Consider the following 4,991-nt stretch of genomic DNA (forward strand, 5'->3'; position numbering starts at 1 on the left):
TTTTAAAAGGAAACTATATCAGCCTAGCAATAGCATATATTTACTTTGCCCTTCATACTTCTCCATGACATAACAAATTTAAAATTTTTCAATTTAATTAAGCTAGCATAGCTTTAAGTAAAACAATGGACAGCCAAGCATATACACACATACACATTAAGAAACAAACAGCAACACACATTTTTTATGAATTTAGTAAAACTCCAAAATAAAATATTTGAAAAATAATAAGCTATATATAAAGCTTAAAGCTATATATAAAGTTTGATATCAGCATGTCGTATTCTTTGTCCCAGAAAATACAAAAATTTTATAATAATCTTGTAATGATAACATGTAAGAATAAAATAATTATTAATCATGAATAACATTTAAATAAAATATGTAAGAACTGTAAGTAAAAATTTGCAAGATTTTATTGAAGAAAATGAAACCAAGACACGAAAGGTTAAGGGAAACTGCCTGAAGATTCAGTAAGGGGAAGAGCTGAGGTCCAAATTTAGACAATGGAAAAACTGAGTTAAAATTGCTACACAGAAAGGTGTATTGTTTATCTGAGTTCTGATTTCATTTCTTCTCTCTCTCTCTCTCTCTCTCTCTCTCTCTCTCTCTCATCTTTGTCAAATGCCTGGCCCTTCATTCCTAAGAATGGGGCACTCATCAGTTGAGTTGAGTTGAGTTTCATTGTATCGAGAGTCTTGCTGGATAGTTGGCATTTTCCAAAAACAGGCTGAACCATTATACCAGGTGTCCACAACTGTCAATACCTTTTGGTCTTTTCATTTTAGACTTGGCAGTTTTGAGAAACTAATGATTTCACCTGAGCCTGGAAGATGAAAGCTTTGCACAGGGTATTTATGAGATAGAGTGTTTTATGATGGATGCCAATATTTAATGTACACATTTCCACTAATTCCCCATCTTCACTGTAGATTTGCATAAGACCCTCTGATTTAATTACTCTAGACAAGAGGATAAACCTGTAGTCACACTGAAGTTTAGTTGTATAGTTGTGTGGATGGGGAAAGGGATGTGTACATGTAAGAGCCTTATATAGACATTCATATTTTTTTCAACCCTACTCATATCCTTACTTTTAGAAATATTTAGGTTTCCAGTCCTGGAATTGTCTAGGTTTGTTGACCTATTCATGCAAGTTAAAGGTCCATATTTCTTCAGCCTTCTAAATAAGAAAACAATAGTCTGTTTACATTCTACCTTCCAAAAATTGTATTGTACAATTTCTTTTTATGTGTTTTTGCTCTTACGGTTTTATCCAATTTTGTTGTAGCTAATTGTTCACTCAACTATTATTTTACCAAGGTTTCTAAGAGGATAGTATGTGTTCAATAAATCATTCTTGAACAGAAGTATTGTCATTTCAATAAAACTAAGAAAAGTGTTAAAATAGTCATTTCTTATCTGTGATATTGTATACACTATACTAGTGTAATGTAGTCTTCAAATGTATTATTTAACTTGACCTGGAAATAGTCATTCTAGTACCATTTTGACAGGAATAGATCATGAATGATATTGAAACACAAGGCCATCTGACTCAAGTCTTTTCTAATATTAACTGATGCTTCTCAAGAAATTTACAACCACTAACCTTAACTTATTTTCAACCTAGAATGAGACATATTTTATATTTATATAAATATGTATTTAAAAGCTGGAGGTATATCTTTCCATGGGAAATTATAGGCAAAGTAGATTAAACTAACACAAAAGAGAATTGGGAGTTCTTCCTAAACATGATATTATTTAGAAAGGAACATCAAAAGAATAAGACTACCTTCCAATTAAGGATAGACCTAAAATGGTCTTCAAAATCTACATTAAATATTACTTCTGTGAACTCACCTCCCAAACTGTAATCACTTTATTACCCTCTGAACATTCACAACACAATATTAGGGTCTCCTATTGATCAGTTTGAATTTGCAATGTTTTTGAAAATCATTAATACAATAGGAAAATTATGTATACAAAAGCAGTATGTCTGAAGAACTGTCTTCATGAAAGAAATTCATACTAGCAAGAAATGAAAAGTAGTTTTTGTCTACAAGTCTGTAAAAGTCAGACACAACAGACAATTTGAAATGAAACAGAAGTCTGTCTTTACACATGTTTATCCTGAAGTAATATAGAGACATCTTGTTGAAAATGAACTGGAAAGAGAATGCTGCTGATGAAAATAACAGGGATGATATTAAGCCATAGGAAATGTCTGACATACTCTATATAGAGCAGAAAGAAAATCAGTGTTATTTAAACAAATATTGATGCATTTACTTCTGCAATATAAAGATGGGAGAAGGCAGATGAGTTCATTTCAGTAGTTGTTGGTTCTTTACTTAGAGGATTTAAAACACTTGTGTGTTTTTTTAAAGGAATCTGAAAGTTGATCTGTATGAAAACAATGTCAATTAAATTTTAAACTAACTTTAATAAGGTAACAGAACTTTTTGTACTAGCTCCTAATAACTAAGACTAGTTGTTGGTGAAAGGATATCTCTAGATTTGAGGAAAAGAAGAATGATGTGAAACAAGATTGAAGAGGGCTTGAGCAAAATGTTGGCAGTTATTGTCCCAAAATGAATAAGGGCAAAGGAAAAATTTATTGTGATTCAGAGATCCAAGGAACTTAAAAAATGTTGGTGCCATGGGACCAGTTCCACATTCTATCATCTGTGCTGTGCTGTATTTCTCCTTCAGTATGTCTGAAAATCCAATTAAAGCTCATTTTCTAGAAGAACTTTGCATAATGGTGCTTGGTGGTGAATTAACGAAGAACTGTACTTAAGCACAATTAACAGTCTGAAGATATCAGCTTTAGGAGTAAAGACTAGAAAGCACTTTTCAGGATCTTAAATTGCCTTGGAGCAAGAATTCACTGTAAGACTTCCTCATAAAATCTTTGCAAAAGTTGTGGAGACGGGTTGAACATCTTTTAATACAGAGGATAAGTATGCTATGAATTACTGTATTATAAATGGGGGAGTAAGGTCCCCCTGTGGGTTTTTTAAGGATCACTCCAACATAGCTGCAGAAATTACCCCAGGAGAGACATATGAAATAATTTATTATACTCACAGGTACTAGAGGGGTGGGACACAGTATGCCAAGAGGACCAGGCAAAGTCATCTAAAGATTTGAAGTTGGATCACAGAAGACCGGAGTGGGGGGTGCAGAGCAAGGATCCATTGGAGAGGTGCCTTTATTGAGGGTCATGGGTGTGGGGGCTGTACCTTGTGCCATGTGGGAAGCATTCTTTTGGGGTAATTTAATGTAACTGTTTCAACATGGAAAGGAAATAAAGAACAGCATGATGATGTCATCACGAGGCTTATTTAATTGCACACATTGGGTCTGGGTGCACAGAAATGGACAAAAACTAGGAAAAAGTTCAAAACAAGCAGGGAGGGGGCTGGCACCCGGAGTCATTAGGGAACAAATAGCAGCTTTACATTGTAATCATAATAGTAAATACTTATTGAATATTAACTAAGTGTAAGGCCCTGTTCTAAGTCTTTTAATTGTATTAGCTCACCTAAACCTTCCCAGCACTTCTATGGGGTAATGTTTTATTATTTATTTCCATTTTATCAATTAGGAAACTAGGCAAGCAGAAGTTCTCTTATGTTCATCATATATTGACAAACTGGTGAGTTGGAGATTTATGTAAAATAAATCATTATGCCCATAATCCTCAAGACATAAGGGCACAAGGCTGCTTAATATACAGCATGTCCCCCAAAAGTGTATTACATGCTTTAGCAGCTGATAGCTCAATTTTGAAAATAAAATGTATTTTAATAAACACTGTCTTTATAATTACTCAAAGTGTATGTATACATTTTTGGAACCCCTGCATATAGTTCCATTTTAGATATAAGATAAAGGTGCTTTGGGAAGATGAATGATTTCTCAGCATAAGTTCTTAAAAACCAAAACAGTGCTCAGAGAGAAGAAGGTTCAAATAAGAAGTTTTCATAAAGTGTTAACTGTGAATGAGGTTAACTTAAAGAGGAAGCGCAAACATGGGCACATTTTAGAATTTGGGCCTTGAAGGAAAATAAAGACAACCATAAGGCAAAGAGTTATTTCTTCTTGTGGCTTGTTAATTGCTTGTTTGGATGGCTGGTTTGAAAAGTTTTGAACTTTGGAGGAAACACATTTTGAAAGCAGAAAAGAAGAAGCCAAATGAAAGCCGCATGATTGAAAAGTCTGGGAAAAAGAATGTGTAATTGATGGAGCATGTTCCCTGAGGAGGTAATAAAAGGGGGGCTCCAGAGAACAGGCAGCAAGTTTAGCCTTAGCGAGAGAAATGTTATATTAACCAGGGGATACGTTGAAGGAGAGAGGGAAATGACTGCAATGGTAAATAAGAAAGATTCAGCATGAATCTTGTTTCAGTAAAAATTTATTAAACACAGAAATCTGTTCTCAGCACTGCTGGCACTATATAGGTTGCAGAGGGACTTTGGAGAACTTGAAGATGCTTTAATGCCCTTAAAATGTTCTCCAGTTACAATTTGTAATCTATTGGATAGGTTAAAGAAAAAACCGTAGGCTCAAAATTGAGTTCCTTGTTCTAAGACCCATGTCATGGAGCTGGGACTTAATGCCTGACCTAATTGCAGTTTCAACTTTGTCTAAAAATATAATCTGAATAATGCAGTCTAGTCATTATCAGTGAGGTAATCTACCACCTATGCCCTAGCAGTGGTTGGCAAACTGCAGCTCATGAGCCACAAGCGGCTCTTTGGCCCCTTGAGTGTGGCTCTTTATAAGCTTTAGGAGTACCCTAATCTAATCTAATAAAAGAGAAACATGGTAATTGGCGTACGACCGCTACCCTTCCCATTGGCTAATCACCAAGATATGCAAATTAACTAACAGCCAAGATGGCGGCCGGCAGCCAGGCAGCTTGAAACTAACATGAGGCTTGCTTGCCTCAGTGACGGAGGAAACCAACGTTCCCC

This window comes from Myotis davidii, unplaced genomic scaffold (genome assembly GCF_000327345.1).
Source record: "Myotis davidii unplaced genomic scaffold, ASM32734v1 scaffold210, whole genome shotgun sequence".
NCBI classification, from domain to species: Eukaryota; Metazoa; Chordata; class Mammalia; order Chiroptera; family Vespertilionidae; genus Myotis; species Myotis davidii.